The following is an 18606-nucleotide window of genomic DNA, read 5'->3' on the forward strand; positions in this document are numbered from 1 at the left end:
CAGAAAATCTATAATTTCATTTTGTAAAATATCAAGAATTCAGATTATTAAACCTGTATTGCGAAGAAACTGAGGTTTTCATTATTAAACTTCCAAATGTCCACCACTGGACATTAATTGGCGACCGTGACAGGACGGATTTGCAAAAATTCGGATCGACTACGAAGACAAAGGAATTCTCACTAAAAGGAAATCTACCAAAGATTCATCGTGGAGGACTACAGACGCAAGAACACTATAATAGAAGACAACTAAGCCAGCCAGGTCGGTCAGAAGAACTCGCCGCGCCCAGCCTTAGCTTCTACTCCGTCGAGGTTCACCGTCAGCCTGCCACGTCAGTCCGAGAATTTCGTCAACATCTGCGAGCAGCTCGTGTACCTATCAGTACCACAGCCACCAGCGAGGACCAGTGCAGCCAGAAGCAGCCGTCTCGCCTATCAGTTAAGTGCCATTCCTACGATTTACCCTAATACCTGAACCCATTTTTCCTATCGAAAAGGTCGCTGTTTGGTACACTCCACTTGTGTATTTCATTAGTTTAACAAAATATCTAGCAATTTTAAGGCTTATTTCAAGTAAACAATCAGTAAATCTCCTAAAATAGTACAATTAAAATCCATAATTTATTGTCAACTACCTACGTAATCATTTGTAAAATCATAAATTCATTAAAATAACAGTAATTTCATGAAAATAAGTTCATAAATAAATAATACTTGAGTATCTAAACACCTATTAGTAATTACATTCCCGATATTTTCATTCTGCTAGGTAATCTGAAGGCCTAAACTTAGCCACCCTCCCAATAGTGCGTGTCATTATTCTAGTTCACATTATTTCAAATATTTTGGCCGACTATTCCAGGGAATTCGGCGCCGCCCGACGTTGACTACCGCTAGCCGCGTTCGGGTGACGAAGCGTCTGCGCTTCGCCACGCGCCGCGCCGAGCCGCCGCCGCGCTGCTGCCGCGCTGTTACCGCGCTGCTGCCGCGTGGCTGCGTTCGGCCCCAGGTGTCGCCGAGGGAGTATCAGATAAGAGTTGAACATATAACTTTATTCCTTCATTTTGCATTAGTGTGTTACTGTTTAGATTACTCAATCACCTATAATACTTTCTTAAGTACTAGTTTGTCGTTTGTTGTTGTTACATACTATTAATTAATAAACAAAATGTCTTTAAGCGAAGATAAAGACAGTAATGCAAAACAATTGAAGGAGCTATTTGCTAAACGTAGCTCGGTCAAAGGTCGTTTAACGAAATTTAAAAAGTATTTAGATGTAGTATGCTCTTTAAAATTATCAAAAACCCAAATTAAAGAGTTAGAAATTAATATTGATAAAATACGAGCTATGTCTAGCAAATTCGATGAACTACAGGCTCAGATTGAGGTTATTAATTGCGATAATATGGACTCTGAGATTGATGAACGTGATGGAATTGAGCAGATCTTCACCTCACATCTGGCAATTGCTGAAGAGCAGCTTGACAAGTATAAGACTACTTCTCACTATTCTGATTCGCACAATTCATCACAATGTCATCACGATCAGTCAACTCATTGTCATCATGTTGATTTTAAATTACCACAAATACAAATTGCAAAGTTCGATGGCGCTTATTTCCGCTGGCTTGAGTTCCGAGATACCTATTTGTCGCTTATTCATAACAATGAGCGTATCAAGCCTATTCATAAGTTCCATTATTTGGTATCGTATCTCGAAAATGAAGCTGCGCGAATTATTTCTAATTTAGAGATTTGCGAAACTAATTATGAAACTGCATGGCAGCTTTTGTGCGATCGTTACGATAACAAGCGCCAGCTTATAAATCAACACCTCAATTCATTGTTATATTTTGAATCGACACAGCAACAACACAAACGTGAATCAGACAAATCACTGAGGTTTCTAGTTGACCACGTAACAAAAAACTTGCGAGCATTATCAAGCTTAGCTAAACAAGATGAGCTGCTTGATATGATAATTATCAAAATTCTTATACCTAAGTTAGATAATCGTACTGCTATGAAGTGGGAAGAACACCGTAATAGTTTGTCCGATCTCCCACTCTAAAGGACTTCAATAAGTTCCTAACTGATCGCGCTGATGTGTTAGCAACTATGTTCCAAAACAAGTCTGACACACCCAAGGCTACACAATCACGCCAAAATAATAATAATAATTCTCGTAGCACTAAGTCGTTTTCATCTACAGTTCAGAACACCGGCTCTGTCACTAAGCAGTGCGTTGTCTGTAAAGGTGACCACTGGATTTACGACTGCCCTACATTCCTAGCGAAGAGTGTTCAAGAACGACGAGACGAAGCATTTAAGTTGCACTTATGCTCCAATTGTTTACGAACTGGGCATCGTGCACGTGATTGCAAGTTGGGTCCCTGTCGTGAGTGCAAGCGTAGACACAACTCACTCTTGCATTTACCTAATTCTAACAATGCTAGCACAGGTAATACTAGTACAGTCAGCAGCAATAGCACTAACACAGATCGCGGTTCAAGTGAAATATCAGTTAATAATTCGATTAGTGATAATTTCGTAGAAAATCATATTCTTTGTCAACAGCCATGGTAAACGTTATCAATCCTCAAACAAACAAGCAATTTCGAGTGCGTGCTTTATTAGACTGTGGAAGTCAGTCCTCATTTATTAGCCAGTCACTCATGAACAAGTTATCATTACAGGTATGTACTATAAATACTATAAACGTTATTGGTATAGGCAACAACTTAGCGGAACATGTAAATAAAAGTTGCATTGCCCGATTAAATTCATTTAGCAACGACTACAGTGTTGTACAATCATTTTATGTGTTGAACCAGTTAACAGGTGCTATTCCTAAACAATCTATAGATATTAGTCAACTTAATATCCCACGAGACATACAGTTAGCTGATCCCAATTTTAATCAGCCTTCGGCAATAGACATCTTGATAGGTGCGGACCTATTTTGGGACCTATTAGGATGTGATCAGCTAGCATTAGGTCATAACATGCCCAAGCTACGTAGCTCAAAGCTAGGTTGGCTAGTCGCCGGCCCTATTTTTCCAAGTTTAAGGAATCGTTCGTTACCAAAGAGTATTCCGTGTCATGTTTCAATCAGTGATAGTGACGAATGCAATAATTCCGATATTAATTCTCAATTAACAAAGTTTTGGGAACTGGAGCAAGTTCCAGATAAGCAATATTTTAGTAAAATTGAGCAGGCTTGTGAAGACCACTTTTATCGTAATACTTACCGTTTAGAATCTGGCAGATTTTGTGTTAGGCTGCCTCTAATTGATAGTCCAGATTGTTTAGGAGATTCTTACGCAATGGCCAAGAAACGATTATTGTATTTAGAAAAACGTTTCCGTAAGAATCCAGAATTAAAGTTACAATATTCAAATTTCATTCAAGAATATTTAGAGCTAGGCCATTTAGAGGAATGTCCGATTATAAATCCCGTTCCATCCTATTATCTTTGCCATCATGCAGTGTTTAAACAAAACAGTGAAACGACAAAGACACGTGTTGTCTTTGATGGATCGGCACGAACTTCCTCAGGTTTCTCTCTGAACGACCTACAGATGGTCGGTCCCAATGTTCAAGACTCAATCTTTTCTATTTTGATTCGAGCTCGTCAGTACAAATACATTTTGACAGCCGATATTGAAAAATTCTTTAGGATGGTTGAACTAGATGAAAAGGATCGTAATTTACAATTAATACTTTGGAGAAGTGATGAGTCAAATCCTATCAAAACTTTACGTCTAAAAACCGTCACTTATGGTCTCGCAAGTGCTACATATTTAAGCACCAAGTGTTTGTCAGTATTGGCAGAGGATTGCGATGATCAATTTATAGGTAATATTATTAAACACGATCATTATGTCGATGATTTGGTCACTGGATCCAACTGTGAGTCCGAGCTGTTATACATTCAGCGCAAGGTGTCGGACACTCTAAAATCTGCAGGGTTTAAACTACGTAAATTCAGGTCGAATTTACCAAGTATTTTGTCATCATCGGTCATTGATCAAAATGACAAGGTTAGTTTAAGCGGATCCACTAATACTTTAGGATTAAATTGGAATCCTAAAACCGATACTCTTCAAATATCAATTGTAATTCCCAACAAAGGTGATGTAGTTACCAAGCGATCTATACTGTCTACATCATTCAAGATTTTTGATCCTCTCGGTATTCTCAGTCCATGCGTGATTATACCTAAAATGTTACTTCAGTCCTTATGGCTCAATAAAAAGGGCTGGGATGAACCGGTTAGCTCTGATATTTTGGAATCCTGGAACAAGTTTATTAACAATTTAAGTTTTTTATCAGATCTACAGATCCCGCGATTAACGCTATGCGAAGCTCCTAGTTATATAGAAATACATACCTTTAGTGATGCTTCCCAAGTCGCTTACGGTGCATGTGTGTACCTGCGGTCACACAACTTAGCTGGTGATGTAAAGGTTAACTTACTGTGTGCTAAGTCTAAGGTGGCGCCGTTGAAGCCGACGACAATACCGCGTCTGGAGCTTTGTGCTGCTCTGTTGGCTGCAAAATTGTGCAAGACAGTTACCAGTTCTCTACGATGTGAGGTTGATCGTATCATTTATTGGTGCGATTCTAGCGTTGTCCTCAGCTGGTTGAATGGTAATTCTGCAAAGCTAAAAACATTTGTAGCAAATAGGGTTGCCGAGATTAATGAACTTACCGATAGTTCGTCGTGGCGTTATGTGCCGACTGATCAGAATCCAGCTGACCTGATCTCAAGAGGCGTAAGTCCAGATCAAATTACCAATCTTAATTTGTGGTGGTCAGGTCCAAAATTTCTAATACAGCCTGAATCTGATTGGCCCTATTTAAATAAATTAATAAATGAAACAGACTTACCTGAGATGAAATCCACTTCCGCTGTTGTCCAGGAACCTGTAACAGAAATTCTAAAAATAGATAAATTTTCATCGTTTTTAAAATTAAGACGCATATTTGCGTATGTAAATAGATTTATACATAATATTAGACATAAAAATCCTAAAGATAAATTATTTGGTAAATTTAGTGTTACTGAATTAGAATCATCCTTTACTAGCCTATGTAAAATTGCTCAGCAAACTTCATTTGCTGTAGAGTACAATATTTTGTTAAAAAATAAAAATTTAAGTAGCAAATCATCTCTCTTGTCACTTTCACCCTTTTTGGATGATGACAAGGTGATGAGAGTCGGTGGTAGAATAGAATTATCAAATTATAATTATACTAAAAAACATCCCATACTTTTACACGCCTCTCATCCACTCACCAAATTATATTTCAAACATGAACACTTACGGAACATGCATGCCGGGCCTCAACTGTTGCTGGCCTGTGTAAGAGAAACTGTGTGGCCTATAAACGGTAGGCACTTGGCCCGCCGCACAGTACATGCCTGTGTCAGATGTAGACGTATTCAAGGTAAAACATTAACTCCCATGATGGGAAACTTACCTGCACAGCGCATCACACCTGATTTTCCATTTCGTACTATTGGCGTTGACTTCGCTGGTCCGTTCCTCACGCTAAATAGAAAGGGTCGAGGTGCACGATTAACTAAAACCTATTTATGTTTGTTTGTATGTTTTCGCTATAAATGTGTGCACCTGGAAGCCGTCAGTGATTTGTCCAAAGACGCTTTTATTATGACATTACGCAGATTTATATCGCGACGGGGCAAGCCAGCGGAGATATTTTGCGATAACGGCCGCAACTTTGTTGCAGCTGCTAAGGAAATAGGCAATTTTCTTAAAACCAATCATGAGCCTGTAGTTGATTTTGCTACCAATGAAGGTGTGAAGTTTGTGTTCTCTCCCACGTATGCTCCACATTTCGGCGGCATCTGGGAGGCTGGCGTTAAATCCGCGAAATACCACTTAAAACGCGTTATGGGAAACAATCATTTAACATTTGAGGAGATATGTACTCTTTTCACACAAGTGGAAGCTGTACTCAACAGTAGACCTTTATGCCCACTCTCCCCTTCCCCTAACGATTACCATTTCCTAACTCCCGGTCACTTTCTGATAGGGCGTGCCTTAAATGCATTGCCTGGTCCATCGCTCGAGCACGAGAACCAGAACAACCTTCAACGCTACATGAAGCTTGAACAAATACATCAACATTTTTGGCAGCGCTGGCAAAGGGAATATGTAGCAGAGCTACAGCAGCGCTCAAAATGGCGTACTAAATCAGCATCCCTAAAGGTCGGCGACTTAGTTCTTCTCCATGAGGATAATGTCCCACCACTCAGTTGGCGAATGGGACGAGTCAGCCGCCTGTTCCCGGGGACCGACGGAGTCACGCGAGTCGCAGATGTGCAAACTACCAGAGGTTGCTTCAGGAGACCTCTCACTCGGATCTGTCCCTTGCCTACATCTTTACCGGATGAAGACTGATGTAGTTGAAAGGAGTCTTTCAACGGGGGGGAAGATGTCTGCGCCATACCTACGCCTAGTGATTTTTAATAGCAACAAGTTACACTTTGATGTGATACTATCAAATAATTATTTTTTTGTTTTACGTTCACCCGCAAACTTTTTATATTACTCACTTCTATATTGTACACGGTTGCGTCGCCAGAAAATCTATAATTTCATTTTGTAAAATATCAAGAATTCAGATTATTAAACCTGTATTGCGAAGAAACTGAGGTTTTCATTATTAAACTTCCAAATGTCCACCACTGGACATATTCAATGTACAGACAAAGCTTTTTTACAGATTTATTATATGTATAGATTGAAATAATTTCATTATTGTAGACGGTAGTTATATTTTTTCAGAAGAACTAGTACATAGAAAAAAAGTTTGGGTTCAATCCAAAAGTTTACACCTCACCTCGATAGATGGCGTTGCTCGATCTAAATTCGCGCTATGGTTTCGTTCACACGCGAAGCTTAAGTAGCGCGCGCGAACATTGTCACGTTGCCATCAGGAGGGTCTTAACTGACTCGACTGAACAGCGAGTGATGATCTCGGGATATGAATCTTTGTGATTCCAGTCCGCTCCCCTACTCGTCAACTATCGCAGACTTGTAGGGCGAATAGCTGACGCTGTTTTTGGCCCCTTTTAAAACCTATAAATAAGAAACACTGACTGAGACTTGGTACAATATTAGTCATGGTGTACATAAATAGAAATGCGATCGTTTGAAATGTATCGAAATTTTCAGGAATAATTACATATAATAATTTCATGTATGAACCGTAGATAAATTCTCACTAGTCACGATAAAAGCGTGTGTAACTAAATGCGAAACATTATGTCGAAAATATACTTATTTGTCGTTTTAATTTCATTGCGTAACATGAATGATTGAGTTTCTATAATATTACTTACAGAGTACAGAATATGTAAACTGTACATAAAATTGACCAGTTTGTTTTTTTAACATTTAATATTTTAAAAATTGCCCCTACGTAAATGTTTATAGCAAACGCAGCTACAGTTGTTTGCTCATATTATTATAATAAAATTAGTTTACTCCTGCTCCCCGAAGGAATCAAAAACTACTTACCGCACCGGGTTAAAAGTTCCATGATAATGACTTATAATGGTTATGGACCTTTACTGTGCATGTTTAATTTTATTTCCAAAATCTGCCTCAACACCTGAGAACCACGTTCTTACTCTAATTACCGCCCCAAACCGAATTAAACCGGCAAAAACTAGATATAAATAAGATGTTTAAACAATCCTGGAAGTGGCTTCCCAACGGCGTGGTTGCAACGTCGACCACAGCTTGTGGTGACCTTAATCCAGTACTAGGCTGCTAATTTAGTCTGTTTCTGTATATCTGTGTATACTCATATTATAAAGCTGAAGAGTTTGTTTGAAGGCACTTTCAGGAAAAAGGAAAGGAAAATCTTTGGTTCAAAAATTTTTCAGTGTTAGATATTGAGGAAGACTATAGGCTAACAAAAATATACAATGAGGTAGTTTCCACGGCACGTGAGTTGTAGCTTGTTTTATATATCTATAGGAAAAATAATTTCAATTGCTTACAATAATCAGCAATATTTATGGTTAGAGAAAACTATTTGGCAATCAATCAAAGTAAGATGGAAGATATACATAATGGTAGAAAGGAAGTCGAATACTATAGCGAATTTCATGAATTCAGTACATCAGACGATTTTCCGTTCAGTATTTTCTGTAACATATTTTTTTAAACGTTGATTAATCAACAATACTCGTTACAAACCAATCTGAGACTAATTAATAGTCTACATTTAGAGCTAGTTTTGAAAACAGTGTTGCTTTGATAAATTTTATTAACAACCAACTTACATTTTACAACTCTAAAACTCTTGATATATTTTTATACACCTTAACACATCGCAATACGGTTGATAGTCGTTTGAATTTTTGTAATGTTAACTTTCAGGAGTGCAGCATTACATTTGTACAGTTCTATTTCATAGTGTTGCAATCGTAAAATTGTTGCTTTAATAAAAATTAAGGCATAAAAGTTGAAAAAGGTTTTATTGGTTGTTGTTATTTACTGTGTAAAAGATTTTTATTGCAGTTTTGCAAACTATTTGTACAGAATATTGCTATTTTTTAACCAGGATAGGTGAAAAAAGAAATTAAGTGCTAAAAATGTTTTAATAACTTTTTTTAAAGGTTTAAAGTGCGTGTTTGAAACAGGATTTTTTTGTTGTTAGATTTTTGTACGTTTCTTATCTAATCTTTATGGCGGATAAATATTAACTTGTAATAGTTAGGTACTTTTGATTCTAATCGGGTTTTGAACCGATATATACTTGAGAAGTGAGCCATCTAACCAACACGCCACTTCATATTCCATCTTATATGACTCAATTATGATCTCACATACTGAAATAGCTTTCAATTAAGCCTTATCCTATTAGGTAATATTCTCCAAATAATAATTATAAATCTATGAATATTAATTGTTACTATGATTAAGCTCTAATTGAAGGCTCTGAACCGAAATGATAGTGTCATATTATTATTTGTGTTACGGTCCGTTTAAGAAATATTTAGTTAGGGAGATGCATAGGTAGTCGGTGAATGTAAAAACGGTACTTGGGAAAAGCTAAACAGATGATAATATGTACAGGTTGGTCTAAAAATGGGATCAAAATGACACCAGTTTGCTGGGATGATAATGATACCTATATATACTATACTATAACTGACATGTGTTAAGTATCTCTTTCATTCATTCTCTATATTACCTCTATAGTATTTTTTTCTGCATAAGGTAAGCTATAACTTCTATCACAAAATACATAGGTACAGAAGTCAATCTCATGTATGTACTTCACTTTTCATGCCTAAACTCGGCGGTCGCGCTAGGGTTGTCAACTTTTTTATGCGCATAAAAGTAACGTGGTAGTGGTACTTTTATCTAATTATTTGATTTATTGTTGAAAATAAAACAGGAAAAATGAAATATAAACCAATAATAATACAATATTTAATGTGGCATAGAAAGCGGCAGCCGCGCTCGCACTGTTTTGAGTTGTTTTGAGACAGCGCGTCTGTGTACACGCACACATAGACACCTATGTCTGCGTGACTCGAACACGCTTTGTATGTAGATTGACTTCTGTACCTATTTATTTTGTGCTTCTATGCATTTCTATGGTCTTGGCTAATTAAATATTAATGATATTTAACGAAATGTAATGTAATTACAAAGCAAGAAGTTGTAAACAAAACGACCGTAAGCACTAAACTCTTATTACACCTCCGTATACCTACCGTCATTAAGATTTCCTGGATTAATGAAATTCAATACTTTGTAAACTCAAGCACGACATTAACTAAAAGGTCACAAGGCAGACAAATGTAGCTTACGAAGCAAAAAATAATAATAAGCCATTAAAAACAATTTGCGAACGATAAATGAAGCCAAATTAATTAAAATAGGCATTTCAAAAATAATTATATACCTATTAATTATTTTCTTCCAGTCACTTGTTCCAGAGTGACATTGCACGTTTGGTTTTTCGCAAAAATAATTTTAACAACGCCGAAAAATTATTATTTCGCACCGAATTTCGGGCAATAATAAAGTCCCTACTTTTCTTGTATGAAGTCAGCGAAATATTTTAATTAGGTGGTCCGAAATGGCAGTCGTGGTGAACCTATGTGGGGTTTGGTCTTCGTCATGAAATAGTGAAGCAGTTTATAAAAAAATAAGTTTGTAAAAATTATTATAACGATTCCCATCTAAAATAGCATTTGAGTGTAAATTGAAACTTAAGTTGAATTATTTAGATTATGAGTTATTCTTTCCAAAATTTAAGTAATCCTGGAGCAAAATAATATGCCATAAAATATTTTGAGAACCGATATTTTCATTTTAATAACATTACTGACATACCAAGACCCAAAACTGTTAAAGTATTTTATAGATTTTTCTTTAAAATCAAATCACCTTTCATTTCTGTTAAACTGCTCAGACAAGTCTTTATTTCGATAGTTTTTCGTAAAATAAAACTTATTTCTAGAATTTAAATAAGACCTGGCTGTATAAAACGTCTATTCAAATTCAAGGTTCGACGCCTACTTGAAGGTAAAATGGTAAACTTTTTAGGACCTGCTTTTGATTTTTAGGGTTCCATAGACGATAATGTAATCTGTATACTGTCATTATATTCTCATTTTTTGCAGCACTTTATATATTTTTAGTTTGGTAGGTATAATTTACATTTTAAGAATATGTGCACTTTTAGATTCTTCGATTGGATATACTTGTAACTATAAAGTCATAGGTAATATAATTGCATATTTCGCATGGTTATGTAAGACAATATATATGCTATATTATATGTATGGGTAACTTATAATTTAGGAAAACTCGATCTACAGTTTTCGAGATTTCCCTTTACATAGAAGCTTTGTTTCCCTTTTATACGCTGAAAAAGTGAGGATAGTCATATTTATATTGATTTTAGATCCAACTTAAGTTATAAGGACATTGCTCTGAAATATGCTCAAAAACTAAACAGGACCATAATTCAGTATGTCTCGACGAGTTCTTGCTCGATTTTTTTGCGAATCCGTATAATACAGGCGTTAACCCTTTTCTTCGGATTACAATAGAACAGAATGGAACTGTCTAGATATATGGTACCGTATACATTTGACGTGACAATGACTTATTTTTTGCGGGTCTGAGAATTTTGGATGTGGTGTGATAAATGATAGAGAGCTCTTTTGAAGTCTTCGTTTTGGGCTAGACTCAATACATTATCTGTGTCTGTGATACAGTTATATTTTATAGATATTCTTTATTTGAATTAACTGCTGTCATTTAAACATCTTGGTAGTTTTTACGGGTTGCTAGCTTGCGAGAAGCCAGTTTAAATTGACAACAAGGCTTCCCATAGGAGTTGTCCTGGTATCTGGGCTAAGGAAGCCAGATAGGCAGTCACTCCATGTAAAGCTCTGGTACTCAACTGCATACGGTTAGACTGGAAGCCAACCCCAACATAACCGGGAAAAAGCTAGGCGGATGATGATGGATTGGATGTTACTGTATTTTTACAACCCAGTTATGTTTGTAAATTACTAATTTTAAGTAATTAATTACGACACAAATACCTGTGTACATACACCTAATTCTCTTCCAAAAAAATCTCGTGAAATTTTTCTCCGCTATCATTTTTTCTTGGTCCTCACTCGCACAACGCGGTCCTTACGTCACACTTAGCTGCACTTTTGACAGGCCAGGTAGCGGCGTGCACTAATTTGTAATTACAGCCGAGGGACGCAAGAGCGGCAGTTTTAGCAAGCAAGCTGTTTTGTTAAGGGTTCTTGCAAACTCACGATTAATTAGAAAAGAAGTCGGCTTTATTATGTTCGTGTAGTGTTTTGGTTCTTTGATATTCAGAATAGGAGTTATATTAAAGTGTGATACTTAAATGGTGTTGCAATTGCAATCTGATTGACATAAGATATAATCTAGAGAACTAGTTAACTTTGTATAACTTACTACAGTCATAGTAGGTTCGATCACCTAAATTATTATTATGTACGAATTACATCTGAAATATGGGTACTTAACCAGCTGTATCACGCGGTTTCACCCGGGTAATATGTTGTCTGGTGATGGTGTAGCTTGGTAAGATGGAATGATCATCATCATCAGCCTGTTTACTTACGGTCAGGGTGTTTTGTAGCTTAACTGTTCTTAGCTTTGTAGCTGTAGCGTAGCTAGCGTTAGCGTGTAGCGTGTAGCTAGCGTTGTAGCTTAACTTTTGTAGCGTAGCTGTTAACTTTTCATTAGTGAATCAATCTTATTTTCACTAAAAACTCCTTTGCGGTTACCTCATAGTGGAAAGAAAGGTAACCCATCTATCTTGTTACGCTTTTATTGTTGCTTAACCTATCTTACTTACTTATTTAATAGGAGTTTCACTATAATATAGGTATACCTATCACATAATGTATGTACGTACATTCGCGCAGGTAGCGATGTGCACTAATTTGTAATTATGGCCGAGGCCGGGGCGACGTAAGCGTTTCACTAATACAGACCGCGGTTTGCTGTGTTAACGATTAATCGGTAACCGCGAATCGATCGAACACAATTAAAATCGATTATGAGTTTAATTGAAGTTGTGACGATATCAATAAATGGAGCATGCTGAAATTTGGAGTATATTATTTTTGGATTAACGTATGTCTGTTCTCAAAATTAGGTATAAAGGTTTTTTCAGCACTATAACTAAAAAAAGTCTATATTATTTTTTAAAATTGCATGTCTCGATACTTTATAAATAAAAGATTTACGGTAAATACCTTTCCCGTTGGTAATAAGGTTTCCTAACTAATATTGACAATGAGAATGAGAAATAGGTACTTTATTCAGCAATTATTCACATGTGATCCAAAAATATGTCTTAAATTATAAGTCTACAAAGAAACACCTACGCACTCATATAATGGAACTTTAGTTTATTGAGTACTTACCTACATAAGTCTCAAGGCTGTGTAACAAGCATTTTAATGTTGTCTAATATTAATGGAAACAAACTTATTTAAGTTCTTTATAAGATCTTACATGTTATAATAAGGTACTCAGATGAATGATTCATTTAGGTGTTGTTACCTACATGTCTAAGAAAAAAGTTTAAAACTACGCCAAGAAAAGTTTTGTATAAATACAAAATGAACATAAATATCAAATGGACATAATTACGTAAACGCCATTGACAATGTCTTAATTCTAAACAACTGTTTTACGACTAATCTAAAGTGTGCGCATACCCTAATTTCCTGTTCATATATAATGTACTTCATTTCGTTTGCGGAAGTGCGATTCATTTATTAAATACTGGATTTTTCGTGTCTGGACTTTGAAGTCAACCTAAGTATGTTTATTAATGAACTCTATCCTCCCCACTCAGAGACATTTAATGATTACTTAAGTCACTTGTTAGTGACGGAATGTCATACAAATCCTTCACTAAGGAATGGCTTAAGTAACCATTAAATGTCTCTGAGTGGGGAGGTATATTAGTTTTGTGCTGTAATCTAAACGTATTCTTTAACCTTTTTTGCGTAAAACTAAACTGCATCTTCCAACTGAGAAATTTTACCTTTATTAAAGCTTTGTTATTGTTAGCTACCTACTGTTTCAGTGATGCGAGGCAAAATTGACACATGCCACCAAAAATAAAAACCATAACCATTTCCAAAAAATACCTATTAACAAAATAATCATAAACATTATCAGCTCGTTTTTATCGTCCCACTACTGGGCACCTTCCTCCTCTCACACATAGAAGGATTGAGCGTTTATCACCACGTTTGCTCAATGCGGGTTGGAAAAATCATCAGCCCCGTAAAATTATACCATCATGACGTTATTGGCCATATTTGTAGAAAAACAAAATGGCGTGGCATGAAGCACACGGAATATGAAGGGCCGTTACTGGAAGTGCGTTTACAATAAAATTTTACGAACAGAGCTGTAATGCTCGATATTATTAAGTGAATCGTTTCTGGTTTGTTTCTGTACATATGTTTGTGTTTGGGGTATTTTAAAGGGATATTCTTTGCAGTTATGTATATTACTAGCTTTCCGCCCGCGGCTTCGCCCGCGTGGAATTCGGTTATATTGCGGTATAAATCACAACTATAAGAAAACTTCTCATTCCCACGGAAAAATCTAAGAAGCGCGATGTAACGCTGGATACGATTAGACGATAGAACAAATTGTACGTCATCCCTCGGGAATTCCTCATTTTCGAGGATTCATTATCGTATCATTTAGCTTCTAAATTTACATGTTTATATTCGTTTGCAATATATTACCTTGTTTTAAACGACACACAGCGCCATCTACAATCCATCCATCAAGCAACAATATTTTTGTTTTCCCTCGGGAATATCTATTTTTTTCGGGATAAAAAGTACCCTATTATTTAAGCCGGACTTCTAACTTTACGTCTGCAAAATTTCAAAGCAATCGGTTCAGTAGTTACGGTGTGAAAGCGGAACAAACAAACAAACAAACAAACTCACTTTCCGATTTATAATATTAGTAAGGATTCTAGATATCTAGGTACTTAGGCATGAATTATCGGCAGATGATAATGTTTCCTTATACTACCTATATAATACATCAGATTAGCTTCCATATTCATGCTTAGTCGTTAAATGGCTTTAAAAAATCTAAAGAGACTAAGGAAAAGACGACATAAAACGGCCACAATTGTCTTTAAATTTTGGAGCTCTAAACCAATCTCGGCTCGACGAAGGTATGTTAGAAGTACTTACATTTCATTCAGATTAATTAAGTAAGTTGCCAAAGTATTCTAATGAAACTGCAGGCAACAGATGGCAATCTCAATCTCCAAAATCTTTATTCTTGAATGTATTTTCACATAGTCCTGGCGACTTAGCTTCAGCGACCTTACTAAGTATAAGTACAAGCATTACAGTATGAGGTCGGCGATATTATGTATGCCGACATTACGTCGCCGACAACCTTCGTGTGCGCACCGTTTTACACAATAATCATTTCTTCGATACCGTTAACCTTTGAGTCACCCTAAGTTTATTTTCTTAAAAGCCAATTTTGTGCACGGCAATTGCAACATTCAGCCTTAGCGAATTAAATTTAAATATAGAACGTAATTGAATAAAACCTTAAAGGTATTTTCAATGCAAAACATACCTTGATTGAACCAATTCTGGATACGTTTCAACGAAGAAATAAATGTTTTAAGAATTTTAAGTTTGGTATCACGATTTAATATCTAGGTAAAACCGCTGAAAGTTACTTGTACAAGACTTGCAGCTTAATGATTTTCAATTCAGTGTTAAGTTTCATACTTTTAGTCTGAAATAGTTGGGTATTATTAAATCCGCTTTTAATGGAGAGCAGCTCTATTAAATTGTTTAAGTTGGTCCTTTTGAAAACTTTTGAGTTGGCTTGTTGGTCATCTTGCGTACCTACCTACCCAACAATTTTTTATGTGCCTAATAAGTCAAACATGTATCCTTATTAATTTGTTTGCACAGAATAATTTTTGTCAGTACAGAACTAGTCCCGTAGTTTATTTATTTTAAGAAGCATTTTCTTCCTAAAGTATTGTAATAAAATGCAGCCAGTAAACTAGTTCCGAGATTCGATAATAACTAGTTTAGCTTTAATAATAGACTTGCAGAATTTGAACCGCGAGATCCAGTTCGAATAAAATCGCTTTTGTTGTTTTTCTTTGCAGTTCGGATTTTATTTACAAAGTTTCAGTAGTTGCCAGTTCTAAAGTGTAGAAAGAGGTTGGGTTTCAATATTATGTTTATTTCAGATTAAAATGTTTTGGTCATTTTATTGTTTAAACTTAACATTCTGGACGAGTTTATCACAATATAATTAACAATTACGCGCTTACTGAAAATATTTAATAACCTTTACAAATGACAATAAAGGCATGAAATTCAAATTCGTACGGACCCAATTTCCATAGATTAAAAAAAAACAGTTTCACAGTTTTTTTATTTTTTTATTTAGGTATCTTATTTCACAAGGTAAACCTAATCATCTTATAAGCTAACACATATATCTGAGATGATTACCTATCTTAAAACATAATCCATCCTCTCCACATGACATAAAATTGCAACTCATTTACTTAGTTTAAGTTTAAAGATAAGACTCCAAAATATATTCAAAAACAGAACAAAATTCTCCTAAAAGTAAGACAAAATACTCGCCAAGACAGCCCGCCACACTGCCAAGCCGTTTGATAGATAAAAACGTGGACGGACCGGACTCCGGACTGTCCGGTGTCCGTACCTACGGCCCGGACAACACACTATGTGGATTGGATTCTTTTTACTTGATACTGTCCGTAAATGGACACGGAAATGGTACTAGCCTTAAGCTTTGAACAAGGAAAATGTATTGCACTGAATATAATATTTGTTTTGGTTTGTAGTGTAGATGCAGTATTGTTTTGTTTATGGAAAAAGGGAGTGCTATGATAGCAGGACTTTTAGAATTATTCTGATCCTTGTGTTGGTGGTACCTAATAATATTTTTACGTGCAATATCCAAAGCAATTAAAGGTCGGTTTCTATCAGGTCGTGTCGGATTGCTGCCCTGTCGGACTGTGCGAGTGAAGGAATAGAGAATGCTCCTGTGTCTACGCAAAATTTTTCACTATAATATGTATGCAGCAAGTTGAGCACATAAGAACAAAAAATATAATTTTTACACAAGAATGTTAAAGCTTTTGCTTTAGGATGAGAAAGAAGAACAAACTGACAATCGTTCTATATTTAATCCCTGCCTGCCTGCCTGCTTATTTAAGTATGCTGATATACACATTATTTTACTCTGGAAGACACTGAAACTTTGACACTGATGATTGTTGAATGTAGACTGATTGTAACTCCGTACCAAAATACCAAAGCATGACCTCATTCCCAACAAACATTGTTATCGACATACCTAATTTTAAAGACAAGACGTGAGCTAATACTAGAAAATGTCCAGAAAAGCTAGTGTTTCGTGGAAGGGGCAATTTACGAAGCAAATTGGAAGGTGGCCAACCTAACAAGGGCTGTAGTGTAAGAGCGTTTCGTTCTAATACTACCAATTGTCTTCGTGTACAAGTAATTTGCTCTGATGCTGGCCATTTTGTTGAGATGGAAATGGACTTTGAAGATGGCTTTAGGCTTTCCGTGGTGGATTGGAGTTTTGAAGCTTGATTCGTTGTTAATTTTGATGAAGAAGAAGGGTAATATGGCATTAGGTATAGGTATGGTACAGATGAAATGTTAAAATATGGCCTCGATAGATAGGGAGTTCAAAATACTTTGAAATTAACTGTCATAGTAGTTTCAATTTTTGCTATATTGTTTTTTCTTTAATCCTACATCCTACATCCTACATATATTATAAACGTGAATGTTTGTGAGAATGTATGGATGTATGTTTGTTATTCTTTCACGCAAAAACGGCTGGACCGATTGGGTTGAAATTTGGTATGTAGATAGGTTATACCCTGGATTAACACATAGGCTACTTTTTATCCCGGTCAATAGGGATAAACCGTATTTTTATTAATATTTTGTTAAATTAGTATAGACGGCCTCTTTTGAGTTTTGCTGTTTCTTTTTCTGAATCCTGTATTTTTTTTGTTTTTAGGGTTCCGTACCCAAAGGATAAAACGGGACTCTATTGTTTTCGCTCCTCTGTCTGTCCGTCCGTCCGTCCGTCCGTCTGTCCGTCCGTCTGTCACCAGGCTGCATCTAAGGAACCGTAATAGTTAGAGAGCTAAAATTTTCACAGATGATGTATTTTTATTGCCGCTATAACAACAAATACTGAAATACTGAAAACTAGAATGTAATAAATATTTTGGGGGGCTCCGATACAACAAACATGATTTTTTTGTACTATTTATAAATAATGGTACGGAACCCTTCGTGCGCGAGTCTGACTCGCACTTGGCCGTTTTTTTTTATTAGTACGCAGATGTCAATCTTTTTATCATGGATGCTGTCATAGATTTAGAAACCCACTACCGTTTGATAGATAGGCAATAGGTGACACATAATTTTATGCGATAAGAGTCCAAAAACTGACCACTGTAGAGGCATGTAGCTGGCCCTACTGGCTGGAACTGGAATGTGTTAAAGACAAATTTTTGTAACAAAACAAGCGATACTTTAAAAAATGTTTAACATTTTTTATGAATTGATTCCAAAAATTAAGAAACGCTATAAATACTAATACGTAACTCTAAATACTATAACCTCTACATAAAAAAGTGTGTTTCGTTTTTGGCTTTACCAGAAATCACATAATGGTCGATCTATCTACTGTTATCTATATCTATTGACAAATATGGCTATCATACTGCGCTTTGTCTGTCAGGACCATTGGAATTTAACGAAATTCTCCATAATCCGAATTTTGCGGATATATGTTGTCGATTCAAAATCAATATTTCTTTATGTTTTGTTATTCATACCTATAAAGTTTCGATCGAGTCTACCGTACTCCTTGACAAAATCATTAATATAGATTTGACAATTGGATAGCACCAGAAATGAAAAATGTATTGTTGT

Source organism: Helicoverpa armigera, chromosome 24 (assembly GCF_030705265.1).
Source record: "Helicoverpa armigera isolate CAAS_96S chromosome 24, ASM3070526v1, whole genome shotgun sequence".
In the NCBI taxonomy this organism is placed as follows: domain Eukaryota; kingdom Metazoa; phylum Arthropoda; class Insecta; order Lepidoptera; family Noctuidae; genus Helicoverpa; species Helicoverpa armigera.